Raw genomic sequence first — 16,467 nt, 5'->3', positions numbered from 1 at the left:
ATTAAATCGATATGAAAGGTCCACTCAGGCACATCACAAACCCATTCCTTTCATCTAAGCTGCAAAGTCTTTGGCAGGGCTAAAACATAGTCCTGTGATGAGAAAATGGATTCTGTTGCACAGTGTTTTGGTGTGCCTCTAATGACATGCAAAGCGTAATATTAATGGCTTACTGTGAGTTCTATAATGCCCACAACTTCTGCCCTGTAGATTTGGTGTGTAGATTTGCAGAGTAGCCCAACCTCATTTGACACAGGGAGACACAAGCGAATGCAGATGCTGGAATCTCGAACAGAGAAAAAACAAAGTGCCAGAGCTCAGCAGGTCAGGCAGCATCTATGGTGGAAATGGATTGATGACATTTTGTATCATGACTTCATCTGGACATCTGAATACCACTTCTGGAGCTTTCTGTTATTCAGCTTCCAGACCACGGAGTGTTGACAAGCTCAGAGGTGTCCAATTTTAGTAGCACTTCCTTATGTGATGATTGACTCTCTGTGCTCCATCCCAAACGTCATACTGTTCATCATCTCCTTCCCCTACAACCACTACTCAGCTCTAACTTGTTCAACCATCCACTCTGCCCCCCAACATCACTAGCCTCAATTGAAGCCACAAAGATTTTCTGGCCAAACATCATTTTGTGACCTACTGACATTCTGGCCTGACCCCACACATGATGCTCTGGCAGTTGGATCCTACATATTGTCTGTGAGGGTATCCCACCAGCTTGACCTTACCCTCAACTTCAGCCTATGCCTAGCTTGCCCTTAACAACCCCTCTCTTAGCCCAATAACATCACTAAGGCATTATTTTCCCCGGTGTACTTCACAAGGTCGTGGCAAGCAAAACGGAGGCAAAAGAGATTCTGCAGATGCAGGAATAACACACAAAATGCTGGAGAAACACAACAGATCAGGCAGCATCCATAGAGGTAAATGAGCAGTCGACCTTTCGTGCTGCAAATGATTTCAGCCCAATACATTGACTATACTTTTTCCTCCACAGAGGCTGACATTTCTGGCCAAGACCCTTCATCAGGGTGAAGGTTCTCAGCCCAAAACACTGACTATTCATTTCCCACCATAAATGCTACTGAGTTCCTCCAGCATTTTGTGTATGTTGCTCAATGAAAGCAAAGACTTGTTCAAATTTTATAACGAGTTCAGCTCTGCACAATGCCTAAGGTTTTCAGTGCCACAGTATTTTATAGAGACAGGTTCTTGAATAGAATGCTTGTTGGCCTGCTGTGCACCAGCCCATTATGATGCATAAGCAAACACCATTCAATTTTGTGGCTTTGGATTTATGCAATACCTTCCGTATTTCTTTCAGAATGCTTCAGAGAGCTTTACAGCCAGTGAAAAATTTTATAGGTGTAGTTTTGTGGGGCTTGTGCATCACAGCAAGCTTCAACAAGCAGCATTGTTGCAAAGACTAGATAATTTGTTTTTGTAAAGTTGGCTGAAGGATTAAAATTAGGAAAAATGCCTCTGATCTTCTTTGACAGTGTCCCTTGTGATCTATCGCATACCCTAGGGAGCACAGGCAGGACCTTATTTTAACATTTCATCTGGAATATGACAATATATCATTTTTCAGGCATACATTCAGTAATCACCTTGGAGTTTTTTGATCAGGAATGCTACCCACTGAGCCACAGATTACTTGGAAAGGTTAAACAAGTGCTGTGAATCACTCCACCAGATAGGGAGAACATGATGGGCTGAGCAGTTTTTTTTTCTGTTGTATCATTCTCAGATTGTACTTCAAAATAAAACAAAACAAAACAAAAAAAAAGCAAAACAAAAGAATCAGATTCAGGTTAATATCACTGGCATATGTCATGAAATTAGCTGACTTTGCAGCAGCAGTACAACCGAATGCATAATAACAGAGAAAAAAAATATATACACACACACACACACACACACACACACACACACACACACATATATATATATAAAATAGTTAAATTAAATAAATAGTGCAAATATACAGATAAAAAAGTACTGAGACAACGATCTTAGGTTCAATGTCCATTCAGAAATGGGATGGCTGAGGGGAAGAAGCTGTTCCTGAATCACTGAGAGTGTGTTTTCAGGCTTCTGTACGTCCTTCCTGATGGTCACAATGAGAACAAGGCATGACCTGGGTGAAGAGGGTCCTTAATGATGGATACTGCCTTTTTGTGCCTTTTTGCAGATGTCATGGACACCACAGGGACTAGTGCCTATGATGGAACTGACTAAGTTTACATCTCTCTGCTGCTTGCAGTAACTGCCGCCTCCCTCAACCTCATACCAGACGGTGATGCAGCCAGTTAGAATACTCCCCACTGTATATCTGTAGAAATTTTCAAGTGTTCTTGGAGATATACTGAATCTTCTCAAGCTCCTAATGAAATATAGCCACTAGTATATATATGCTACTCCCAGATTATAAAGATAAATATTAACTTGGTTTGTCAAAAGTACACAGAAACTTAAGGTGAAATGTGTCATTTGTGTCAAAACTAATAGGCCAGGATTGTGCTTGGTAGCCTACAAGTGTCAAAGAATTGAGAAAAGATTCTAAGTATATTTATTATCAAAGTATAGATGCAATAGACAACTGTGAGATTTGTCTTTTCCACAGACAGCCACAAAACAAAGCATGGAACCCATTCAAAGAGAAACGTCCAATCCCCTGTGCTAAAAAAATGACACAAACGGCAACAAGAACATCAACCCCTCCATGCAAAACAAGTCCTGCAAACAGCAACAAGAAAGAATGACTGCAGCACAGAATATAAAACACAAAATTGAAAGAGTCCATATTCAGTTTAGCTGAGTGCTCATTAGTCCAATCTGCAAACCACAGACTCAGAAGTTCGGTACTATCCTCCAACAGCATCATGGGAGAGAGAGAGAGAGAGAGACCATTAGAATGCAGTGGCCTTTCTTCAGAAACAACATATGAGAGGGAGAGAGACTGTCACATACAGACCTTCCTCCGGCAGCAGCGAACAAGAAACTGGTAGTCAGCACTGAACACTCACCTGGATGTGTTAATCTTCCACGATGCATTAATCAGCATTGTTTGCTGGCGCTACTTCCTGCAACCACATAGTCTACCCACAACTCGCTAACCCTAACTAAACATCTTTGGAAAGTGAGTGGAAACCAAAGCACCTGGAGGAAACCCAGACAGTCACAGGTAGGACATACGGTCAGCGATATGAATTGAATCCCCACTGGTGATCACTGACACTGTGACAACACTACACTAAACTCTACACTATCGTGCCACCCAATTAATCAGCACTTAATGGCCGTTTAGTAGCTCATTAGTTTTGCCCCTTTCAATTTCATAATTCAAAGTTTATTATAATTTTAGTATTAGAAAATAAAGCATGTTGTTGTGGTCAAAAGAATAAATTCATCTGAAGATCTTTCTAGATTATATTCATTTTTCAAATACTTTATCATTACATTATCTGATTTAATCATTTGTCCACTATTATTGTGTAAATTTGAGCTCCAGACTAACATACCTTATTTTCTTTATAAAGTGAAATCAATCTGCATAGAAATCAAGTCAACAATTAAAAGTCGAAAAGATAGAGATATTTGAGTTTGATCCTTCACTTGGGGTTAAAAGAATATCATTGTTTGATTTCAATGATTACCCCTCTTGAAACTACTATAAACTAAAGAGAGCTCGTCTGAGATTGTTGCTGGTAAGACTCACAGAGATTCATAAACTTGGACAGCTCCATCATGGGCATTAGTCACCATGGCATCCAGAACGCTTCAAAAAGGTGGTGTCCATCATTCGGGCCCCCATCACCAAGGACATGTCCTTGCTCATTGCTACTACCATGGAGGAGGTACAGGAGCCCAAAGGCACACAATCAACTATTCAGGAATAGCTTCTTCCCCTCTGTCATCCAATTTCAGAATGAACATTGAACCATGAACACTACATCACTTCTTTTTTTTTCTATTTTTGCACTATTTAATTAAATTAACTATTTTATATACATAAATATGTAATTGTAATTCTCAGCTTTTTCTATTACTGTATATTGCTTTGTACTGCTGCTATGAAGACTACAAATTTTGTGACATATCATGGTAATTTTAAACCTGATTCTGATTCTGGTGCCTTTCCTGCATTTCATCAATAGCTATACTTCAAATATCACCAGATGGGGGTGGGGGTGCAAAAAAATTTTTTTTAAAATCACCTGCCATAAAGTACCTGAGGACGTTCTGATTCTAGATTTATTCCCTTTCCAAAGTCCAAGGTGAGTGAGGCTCTGAGGTTGTCCGCTGTTATTTTCTCAGGTGATCTACAGAATCTATGCAAAAGTTTGCAGAGGCCACTTACATATTTCTGCAAATTGTCCATGGACCTCTAGCTGACTTTAGTGTAGTTACTGAGTACAATGATATGCTGGCCTCCACGGGCATGTGTTTATTTAAAGAGGTGGTGACTACTCCAGTAAAATGATGAGTATTCAAGCAATAGATGGTACAGGTAAGAGCTGATGTCCATTGTCAGCATTGTCTACAGCCTCCTGCCCACTTCTGCCTGAGGAAGATGTCTGCATGTGATGGTCCCCCTCTCCCTTTCACTCACTACTCCCAGGTAAGGCTCCTGCATTCTCTCCCTCCCTCTCACTCGATGCTGTCAGAGTCTAGGTCTTGAGCAAGGTTTAGTTGATGCAGTTTTTGGATTGGACTCTGTGGTGGGCATTGTGATGTGTTTGTAGTTTCTGGTCACTCCTTTTACTGTTGTTATTTTGGGTGATTTTAATCGAGGCAGCCCGCAGAGGGCAGGTGACATGGTGTTGGATTCAGCTGAGCTGAACGTGTCTGATCTCCTTCAACTTTGTGTTTTATGTCCTGAATTTTTCACTCATTTTTTTCATTCTAGCCACATGAGCAATTGTTTTTGCACGTGGGCGGGTGTTCTTTAAACGGGTTCCGGTGCTTTCTCTGTTTTCTGGCTTTCTGTGGGAAGATGAATCTCAGGATTGTATCTTGCATATGTATTTTGATAATAAATGTACTTTGAAACTTTGAACTTCAAATAGTAACACTTTCCATATCCTTCAACTATATTTTTCCTCCTGCACTTTTTAATCATTATTTATGTATTCCTTTTATAGAACTTCCAGGAAGTGTCAGTATCTGTTGTTCAACTTTAATTTCCTTTAACTGGAAAAGCCATTAAGGCCATTGCTGATTTCAGAGTCACAAAAATACCTCACTGGGAAAAGACCACAAGTACTTTCCTTGAAAGACATGAGTTTATTGGTTACCTGCACTGAAACAAACTGAGACAAACTTTTGCTTTCTAGATTTATGTAATAACATCTGGATCACCTTTTTTACTTCCAGTTTTTATTTACTCATCCAGTCCGACTGCCTTGTGACAATCACTTCTGAAAGTCCTTTCTTCCCTACTGATTTACAAACATGGGCAGACTATTCAGGCCATCAAACGTGTTCTATCAGTTGTCTCATGCAGACAATTTACAACCATCTCGATGAAAAAGACAGTCCTTCTGCCCCATTGTTGTAACTAAAATAAAAGCTGTTTTATATTCTGCAGAAAGCCATGTTCTTTTACTGCAGAAAGTTTACGCCTTATAATCACAGCATGTTTTGCTGAGATACTTATTCAAAGTTAATGGATTTTTATTAAACATTAGCTAATTCTGTAACATGCTAAAAAGCTTGATCTGCATGGTCCAGGACTCAAATCTCCCAGAGAACGATTGATCCAGTACGCTCCAAAGAAGCCATTAGCTTGCAATGTGTTCCCTACTTAGGAAGAAGCCACCATCATGGCAACGAAGACAGTATCACAAAGATATTTGGGAGAAGATATTTGTTCAGCTTACACTGGATGAACATTCCAGTATTTGGTATATGGAATAATAAGGAAATGCATTTTTGAACACTATTAATACTGGTAAAAAGCACAACATCCAATTTGCAGTAGTGCTGGTAACTCTCATAGTGATAAGATGGTGGACTTCAGATACACAAGGAGAGTTAGTGTAATAATATGTGGGAAGCAGAGGTATGAATGTTAATGTTTGACTAAGAAAATCAGTCTTCTGATATTAATTACTGATAACGTTTGCCTGTGTGCAAAGCCAGGCCATTGAACACATCTTTAAAAATGAAGCACACTGTAAACAATAGAAATAAATTTACAATGTAAAACACACATTAATAGATCCTAAAGGATCACTGCTAAGTTTACCATGAATTATATTAAATAATCACATAAACTTACAGTTTATAAATGACATTGTACAATAAAGACAAGTGAACCACCTGTTGTCTGTTATATTGTAATGTTCCTGCAAAGCTTCTTGCTCCTTCCCTTTAGGCCCGCTACACAAACAGGAAAATGGCTGCTGTGCAAGAAGAAAAATGATATCTGAGCACACCTTCACAGTTTATCAATTTTCCACAAACAATTTTAGCCATGATTGAAAAAGGATTGATGGAGAGAGAAATGGAAGAGACATTTGCTGTCAGAAGATGAATGAGCTGAACCAGCATCCTGTGAACCATGCCTGACACACAAGAGACAAAATCAAAGGGCAAGCAACCTTTGGCAACACATGGTTCACAGCCTGGACAAGTGAAGCCACACTATACTACGTGGCTGATTGCAGATGACTGTGAAAATAGCATAGTTCTTGAAGACAAGAGATAGCTTCCGCTGTAGCTAAAGTGTATGCATTACATTTCTTTGCAAAATATCAGCACATCTTAACTTAATCCACAAAGAACAAAACAAAATCCTTCGGATCACAGATTCTTTTTGTTAATTTTTCCAGTTAGTGCACTCAATATTTATCGATTTTTTGAAAATGCAGATCTGAAGTATCTGTTTCAGTAGAAACAATATTTTATTCTCTTAAGGGTACATTAACTTTCTGCTCCCAAATTGTTATTAAAAGAACTTATCATGAGTCTTGAAGGAGTTATGCTCAGAAATTTAGTTGCATCATTATGTTTTGTTGAGGGTCACCCAAATAAAACATTTTTCCAGAATGTTGTATGATGTTAACAGTTTTTGGATGGTCTGCTGTGCCTCTAGCAATTCATTCAACATTCTAGGCATAAGTTATATGTGTGCACCCAAGGTGATTTCTGTTTATGTTCAGAATCCAATAACTGGTGAAAAGGAAGAGCTGCAGATCCTGGCTGTTTATCTTCATGAGGTCGTCAGGGAGATCCTGAGAGGGGCTGACAACTTGATTGGGGTGAAAAGGTGGAAATTGTGGTAAGAGCAAGGAATGATAGAGAGAGTGGGAGAGAGAGGGGGAGAAGGGGGAGAGAGGGGGAGAAGGGGGAGAGAGGGGAGGGGAGGGGAGAAGGGGGAGAGGGGAGAGGAAGAGAGGGGGAGAGAGAGATGGAGAGGTACAGAGTGAGAGAGAGAGAGGGAGGGAGAGAAGGAGAGTGAGCGAGAGAGAGAAACAGAAAAAAGAAAGAGAGGGAGAAAGAGAAGGGATAAAAAGATGAACAGAGAGAGAAAAATAAAGAGAGGAGGAAGTTAGAAAGAAAGCAAAAATGTGAGAAATCAGAAGAATGGGATTGGCAAGAGAAGGAGGTTAGGATCTAACAGCAATTTCGTGTGCTGTTTTGTACAGAAACTAAAGTACCTGAATTGTACCTCTTCGCTCCAAATTCAGTTAAATGCTTTTCAAGAAATTAACCATTGTTGGGGCTGCTTTCACCTGTCCCCTTAAGGACTGTTAGTCTACACTTACGTGATACTTCTGACTATTGCCAGTTCTGAACACCTTTTATGCCTTCACTATTGTTGATGATGGTGCATATCTGTCACATAATGAGTATGTACCACCTGCTTGCCACATTGAATATTCAAGTGGTTGACCTAGTCAGGGTAAAAGTTAAGGTCACTTTAACAAACGAGGGCAAGGCATTCCAAAATCCTTTTCAGAAGGTGGTTGCCAGTATACATCTCAACTATGTACTACAAAATCTTAATTTGCAATTGCAGTAAAAAAAATAAGCCAATATTTCCATAACAGTGAAGTGTGGAAGGGTTAAGGTATTTAAAAGTAATAGATGTTATGCTGAATAAGTGGTGCCTCTATGGATCTAAGGCAAACTAGTTATATCCAAGCCATTTTTGCAATGTGTGCACTTAATTAAAGGAATGTATAAAAGCAGCTTACTTAATCACTAAGTTAAAATTATTGATTACAATGAATGAAAATTAAAAGGTGATATATGTTCTCCCATTTGCTACCATATTTCTGACACATTTTGGACTAAAAATGTATTTTCAAATCATGAAATTACAGACCTGCAGTACATGTCATCTGACAAACCCTCCCCCATTAGTCCATCTTGAATTCAAAGAAGGAGCAAGGAAAATAAGTCTCTCAGCCTTAAGAAGGTAGTGTGTGTGTGTGTGTATTTAACTTTGATAAAAAGACAATCAGGATGTTTTTTCCTTCTTTATCAATGGCATTCTTGTTTTGATATTTGATATTTTGACAAGTTAGACACTTACAGAAAGGTACTTGGCTGATTGAAGCTGTCACCGAAGGTTCTGGAAGCAACCCCTGCTATTCAGTAGCTCCCAGGTAAATAAGTGCTAGGCTTCTCCTTACATCTGGGATGTGTTTACATGGCAATTACTCTGCTTCATCACTCACACTTAAATAGTGAACAAGGATTCCAAGTTTGGATGTTAACGATAGGCCTACTTATTGATTTTATTATTTTATTCTGAATTGAAATATGTTTTCAAATTATGTTATCATTAAATTAAATTCTGAATCATTTCTTTTTCTTACTTTAAGTCCAGTTTGCTGTTCTTTGAATGCCTCTGAACATCATATTTAAGCAGCCTCCCAGCTTTGACAGGAAGCAACATTTAACCCAGAGCTCAGCTCCTGTCAAAACCTGTCAGGGAGTTGCAGGGGCAGGCCTTTTGGACTACGACATCTCCGACCTTCTCTGCACTGAGCCCATATTGGGTCTTGCCAAAATGCATGTGAGTGCAAAGAGCTAGCTTGCTTTGCCCTAATCTAAAAGAGTACCATCTTTCCACAGTATATCGTAATACTGTGCCTTTATGTATTAAGTAGGACTTCAGTTAATATAGATTATATTATCAACTGAAAACTAAACCTGTACAAAGTCATTTCACATTGAAATGTTACAGATATAAATTGTTGAGACTTACCTTTTTATCGGTCTGAATGCTACCTTGGCTCAACCAACAGCGATGTTGATAGCGACGTAGAACTTAAAATCGTTTGTGTGGCTGAATATGTGTATTGTAACTACTGGCATCTATATATTATAATGCTGCTTTGAATTTAGTTATTAATCTGGAAATAAACACTCATGTTTCCAGTTCTGTTTTCAAAGGCATACAACTGTTTGCTGAAGAGCAACAAAGAGAGTTGCATTTCATAATAAGTGCATGAGCTTTAAACACTAACCTGCAATCGACCATGGGAAGTAGTAGTGCTCAAAAAATTCAGGTACATGTCAACATGCATGATGAGGATATTGAAGTACGATGGACCACCTATGGTTCACCGTTTGCAGGGACCACTCCATAGCCTAGTGATAATACTCTTGCCTTTGGGTCAGAAGGTTCAACTCTCACATTAGCCACTAACGTATCAAAGTCAAAGTAAATTTATTTTCAAAGTATGCATATCTCACCATATACCACCTTGAGATTCATCTCCTTGCAGGCATTAATATGAAAATAAAGAAATACAGTAGAATTCATGAAAAACTATAAATAACAATGATTGGCAAACAACCAATGTGCTAAATAAGACAAAATGTGCAAATAATAAAATAAGTAAATAAATAATAGTGAGAATATGAGTTGTAGAGCCATTGAAAGTGAGTCTATAAGTTGTGGAGTCAGTTCAGTGTTGTGTGTGAAGTTATCCACACTGGTTCAAGAGTCTGATGGCTGAAGGAAAGTAACTGAACCTAGTGGACATGCCCTCGTCACACTGTAACTGTCAGGAAGAAAGTACAGAAGCCTGAAGGCACACACTCAGCAATTCAGGAACAGCTTCTTCCCCTAAGCCATCCGATTCCTAAATGGAGATTGAATCCGTGAATATCATGCACAGCATTGCATTGTACTGCTGCTGTAAAGTGAACAAATTTCACTTGATATGCCAGTGATATCAAATCTGATTCTGATTCTGATTCTGGTGTGGGATTTCAAGCTCCTGTACCTCCAGCCCAATGGTATTAGTGGGAATGTATGGCAACTACATTTCAAGAGTCCTTTGATGCTTATAAAACTCTTTGAGATTTCATGAAGAACATTTCATGAAGTTCAGCACTGGTTTTCCTATGGTTTTTTTGATGAGTGTTAACCACTCTGTCTCATTGATTAACAGGACCTAAATTTTAAACAAATAAACAAGGAATTTTAGGAATCCACTAACCTGGGTGATATAACACATAAAATAAGGTCATAGATCAAACATCTCAAAGTCTGATAAGAGAAGGGCTTGCAGAGATCATTAAAGTTAACGTCTCTCTTCAGTGACAAGGTGTTGGGCTTCAATACTCTCTTCGGCTAGGATACATCAAGGTTGAATGCACCAGTAGAGTTCTTTTCCAAATAGTGAGCTGGAATAAAGCATTGTAAGATGCTGTGTTGATGTAACTTCTCTCCACACAAACACAAGCATTGGAAAAATGTGCATCACATGGGAATTTCCTTACTTATCATTTCACAGAATAACTGTGTTAAGGTTATCTTTATATGTTGGGTTACGTTGAAGAAAAATATGCCCAGAAATACACCAGTCAACATCAAAATCATATTCAGAAATAATCTCTACCACATATATGATAGGAATATTGAATTACTAAGGACCATTTATAGATTATTATGCAGGAACCACACCCCCATTGCTCAGTGATAGTACTCATGCTTTTGAGTCAGGTGGTTCATCTCCCACTTCCTTTTCCTGTACCTGTCTCCTTCTCCCTCCCCCTCCCCTTCCCCTTCCCTCTCCCTCCCCTTCCCTCCCCCTCGCTGGCTCTCTTTGTTTCTCCCTATTTCCATGTGACTTTCACAAATAGAACTAGAGTGACCCACATTTTGGTTTTAGTCCCAGAAGTACGGCTGGAGCAATTTTCATCCAGCCCAATAGCCCAATATGGGCTATTAGACCACTTATGGGTAATACATCAGAAAGCTAAATAAATTAAGTTTGCCTCCAGGCTAGGATGAGAACTCACTAGTACAATACTGAGTGAGGCACAGGCACTAAGGTTCAAAGCTCAAAGTAAATTTAGTAACAGAGTACATATACATTGCCATGTTCTGCCCTGAGATTCATTCTTCTGCAGGCATTCACAATAGAACAAAGAAATACAATAGAGTCGATGAAAAAGTACATGCAGACAAAGGCTGACATACAACCAATGGTGTAAGAGAAGACCAACTATGCAAATACAAAAAAGGAGATAAATAGATAAATAAGTATGTAAGTAAATAAATTAATAAATACTGAGAACATGAATTGCAAAGTCCTTGAACGTCAGTCCATTGGTTGTGGATTCTTTTCAGTGTTGAGTTATCCATGCCAGTTTAGGAACCTGCAGGTAAAAGACTAATAACTGTTCGCAGACATGGTGGTGTGGGGCCTAACACTCCTGTACGTCCTTCCCATTTGGCACCGACAAGAAAAGAGAAGGCCTGGATGGCGCAAGACCTTGAAGGTGGCTGCTGCTTTCTTGTGGCAGCAGTCCTTGCAGATTTGCTCAATGCAGAGGGTTTTTCCCGTGATGGACTGGGCTGTATCCATTACCTTCTGTAGGCTCAGCAGGTTCCCTTCCAAAGTCCTCAGAAGAGCGTATATTCAGGAATTCAGGGAATCATTGTTCAAGGAAAGCTTCAATGGCCTGGTCATTTTTTTCTGAACTGTGCTTTTTGACTATTGATGTGGTTATGTTATAGCAAAGTGAAATTTTGAGAATCTTCCTGTGGTGATCATTAAAAAATGAGGATCGTTCAGGATCACTCCGAAACTACTTGGAATAAAATGTTCGACACATTCATGAGACAGCAATGTGATGGCAATAAGAAGAATTTCTTCAAATGAAATCAGACATGATAGTTAATTTAGTACGTACTGTCTGTTTAGAGTTGGAGATCCTTGTTGTGGTTTGGAGGCTTGGTGCCTCAATGACCTGGAGAGCTATGTTGGCTGGAGTCAGGGGCTTTAAGCTTCGGGTCTTGGTAGGGTCACCCATGTCAAACAGGCAAAAGGGTAAAGGCCAGAATTAGAGTGGTCCACCGGTCCTCCAGGTTCTGGGGTTCAGCTCACGGCTAACAACCCTGACTGGTCAAACAAAATTATTACAGAAACAACAAAGAAGAATCCTTCTACATCTTAGTGAGATGGTATTCCTGAGTTTCCACCCGGGGCTTACATGACTGATGGTAGCAAAAACCAAGGAGAAGATAGTGATATGATGAAGGAAACCCTGAATACCACTGGAGATGGAGGACCTCAGTTGCTTTACATATTGATAATTATAAATAAATTATTATCATCATATTACATACAAATTAACTACAGATACTAGAAGTATGAAATAAATACACAAAATGCCGGAAGCAGCAGGATGAGCAGCACTTGAGGAAAGAGAAAAAGCCAATATTTCAATATTTCAGGTTGAAAGAAGTCACCAGCATTTTGTGTTTTATCATCTTAATGCACATTCATAGAAAGAATATTAAATGATATATGGATAATTTAGATGCTGCTGTACACAATACTTAAGCAATGTGACCCTGAAGAATAGGAATGTAGAGCTGTTGCTCCAGCTAAGTTTAGCAATCTACATTAAATTACAAGTCCCTTTGCTTCTTGGACTGATCCCTTGCAAAAGACAGGAATGTGTCATTAGATTCTGACATGTTAATGATAGGAACAAAAGCCCACCCTGATGAAGAAGCAGAATTGCCATGCATAATGTCACATCAAAAGCAAATATGCTGTGGCTATCAATATGTACAGGCAAACTAAAAGAAAGGAAAATGAAGCATTTGTACCTTTCGATACATCTATTATGTAAATGGCAATAAATTGCTTTGCACATGCATGCACTTCGAATGTTCTCCATTCACAGGGGGATTTGCCTTTGCTGTTAGAATCTTAATGCTGAAGTATTTTTTTAAATGTTAACATTTTTAGTCAGAGTATTTTTCATTTTGGGTACTTTCTCATGCATGATCCACCAGTGCTTAAGAATATCCATCTGACTCTCATTAACAAAGAGGCAAATGTTAATGTGGATCTGCAAAGTACAGTGCACTGCATAAAGCACACTTAAGATGAAATGTGCATTGCCTCATTGTTTTAATATGAGAAAATGTCAGGAGTGTAAAATGCTTTATTCTTAGCATGCTAAACTGTAGTTGAGCAATGTTAACAATCACATTCATAAAACTGAAATATTTCGACAATAAATTTTCAAAAGGGAGGATTAGTTCCAATCTGACTTCCATGCCAGACTTGACAGAAATTGACAGAAATTGAAGCTAGCTGGACTTCCCAAATTGATTCCGTTCAGGCTGATCCTGATCCAGATGACATGAATGTCTTTTTGAAGTTAGTGTTGCTTTGGGAATTTCAAGCACAATTGTTCTAGCTCCACTGAACCTTGGACATTTGTACATGGATTATCCTCTCAAGATACTCAAACCTAATAAGACTAAGTGCCAGAGCTTGGATGCATCTTTTACCCTTTCCCACTTGAATAAAGACAAGCATGACCTGATTCTTTAAACCATTACAAAAAGCTGAAAACCACCACGGATTTGTTTTCATAAGACTGCAAAGTAAGATGAAAGCTTATCTGCCTTCCTTCCTCACTTTCATTTCTAGTCACATAACTAGACATTAATTCCCCCATCTTACTTTACTCCTTCCTATTAACTGAATTTGTGCTCCCTGAAAGTGGCAACATGAACAGACAGGGAAGCAATCAAAGTGCAGAACATTCTTGCCTTCGTTGGTCAGGGCACTAAGTTGCAAAGATAAGTTGGAACTGTATAAAATTTTAGAGTGTCATGTGGATTGGAAGGGTCTACTCTGCACTGTATCTCAATGTTTTTAAAATTATAAAATAAAAAGAGCAAGTTGTATTAATGGTAAGACTCTTAGCAGTGTAGAGGATCATAGGGATCTTGGGGTCTATGTCCATAGGACACTCAAAGCTGCTGAGCAGGTTGACAGTGTTGTTAAGAAGGCGTATCTTGTGTTGGCATTCATCAACAGTGGGACTGAGTTGAAGAGTCGTGAGGTAATGTTGCAGCTATATAGGACCTTGGTCAGACCCCACTTGGAGTACTGTGCTCAGTTCTAGTCACCTCACTACAGGAAGGATGTGGAAGCATTAGAAAGGGTGCAGAAGAGATTTACAAGGATGTTGCCTGGATTGGGGAGCATGCCTTATGAGAATAGGTTGAGTGAATTCGGCCTTTTCTCCTTGGAGCGACGGAGGATGAGAGGTGACCTGATAGAGGTGTATAAGATGATGAGAGGCATTGATCATGTGGATAGCCAGAGGCTTTTTCTCAGGGCTGTAATGGCTAGCACGAGGAGGCATGGTTTTAAGGTGCTTGGAAGTGGGTACAGAGGGGATGTCAGGGGTAAGTTTTTTCTCACAGTGAGTGGTGGGTGCATGAAGACAGATACAATAGACTCTTAGATAGGTACATGGAGCTTAGAAAAATAGAGGGCTATGTGGTAGAGAAATTCCAGGCAGCTTCCAGAGCCGGCTGCATGGTTGGCACAACATTGTGGGCCGAAGGGCCTGTAATGTGTGGTAGATTTCTATATTCTCTGTTCTAAGCCAGATCAGAAATGGAGTGTGGGTGCTAAATTGGATGTTGAAAGGTCTGTTTACAGTAATTGGACCTCAAAAAGTAGTGAGAATGGCCCAAACTAGCCTACATCAAATATGAAAATAGCAGGTTAACAACTAATTATTTCCCATAAATGATCACTCAGAATAACATGTACAGTATTTTTGCTGTAACTCCAAATAATTTTGTAGTGTGCTTGGAAGGTAAAACTTTCATTTCAGTTGGGGGTTGTTGGCTCAGACCACACTTAAGTGCACATAATCTATCCTGTGGAAAGACATAGTTTCTCATACCTGTTACACAAATTGGAAACAGAGTATAGCTTAAAATAACACTTATCTGCTTTTAATACCCTGAGGCTGTTAACTGTTACCAGGGTCAGCTCCATAACTAAGAGAACAAAGAATGGGATGAACTTTTTTTGGAAGGTTTTTAGAACAGGACTGAAAACCTCAGAATCAGAAATAGATTCAGTATCAGACCACACATGGTGTACTTTGACTTCCAAAATATATTTTGAAATTTTCTCTTCAAAGCTCATCACAAATCTCTAAGTACTAGAGAATAATTTTGTAATTAAAAAAACTGCCCAAGTGATATTAAATAACTTAAAAGGGATTTTATTGGGAAAGTTGTTAATATCAATTATTTTTAATTTACATTAATGACCTGAACTGTGTAGATCAATCCTATGTGATCAAATTTTCATTCAATACCCAAGTAGAAGAGCTGAGAAGACCATTCAGGAAGTATTGAACTAATGAAATAACTAAGTACTCGGGCTATGGTTAATTGTAGGTTTGGCACTCAAAATGCCCAATGTCTACAGAGCAACAAACTTGAACAAATAAAAGTATTACTGGTGTGAGCTGTACCAAGGCAAAATAATCCATGCCCTTGCTCTATAATAATCCAGTTGAGAGTAGATTTGTATATTGAGTCCAGTTCTCAACATCGAGAATTATCATTCAATTCCTGGAGATGGTTGAAAGAAGATCCACAGGGCTTTTTCCCTAGTGAAAGAAAACCATAATATGGAAATGCGAATTTTTCCCTTTTCTGCATTGAAAAGTATATAACAGACAAGCGACTCGCTGGAGGTTTATAAAGCAATTTCCTGGGTCTGCCTAGACATATGAAGTAATTTCCTGTGTCTGCCTAAAGGTATATGAAATAATTGGCAAAGTCTAGCTAGACATACATAGATTAATTTCCTGGGTCTACCTTTTTCAATATGTATCACTAAACAATGAAAGTAATAAAGGCACATAAGATAACATAAGTAAAAGGAAAATTTAGACTGATCTCAGGGCAGTACAAAATCAGTCACCTGCTGCATAGGCAGCTGAAACAATAATGCTTCGTCGAGCTGGCAGAAACAATAACGGTTATGGTTGGTTAGAAAAGGTCCTAAAACTTGGCGATGCTGTCTTGCAATCGCGTTATAATGCTGACTTCTGAGGATGGTACTGTGGAGTGGCACAGATGGCAACCCTCCTCTCAATGTCTCATCCAGCACTGCCTCCATTTTGGCAGTT

Source organism: Hypanus sabinus, chromosome 5, assembly GCF_030144855.1.
Source record: "Hypanus sabinus isolate sHypSab1 chromosome 5, sHypSab1.hap1, whole genome shotgun sequence".
Classification (NCBI taxonomy): domain Eukaryota; kingdom Metazoa; phylum Chordata; class Chondrichthyes; order Myliobatiformes; family Dasyatidae; genus Hypanus; species Hypanus sabinus.
This window is presented reverse-complemented; position numbering follows the sequence as displayed.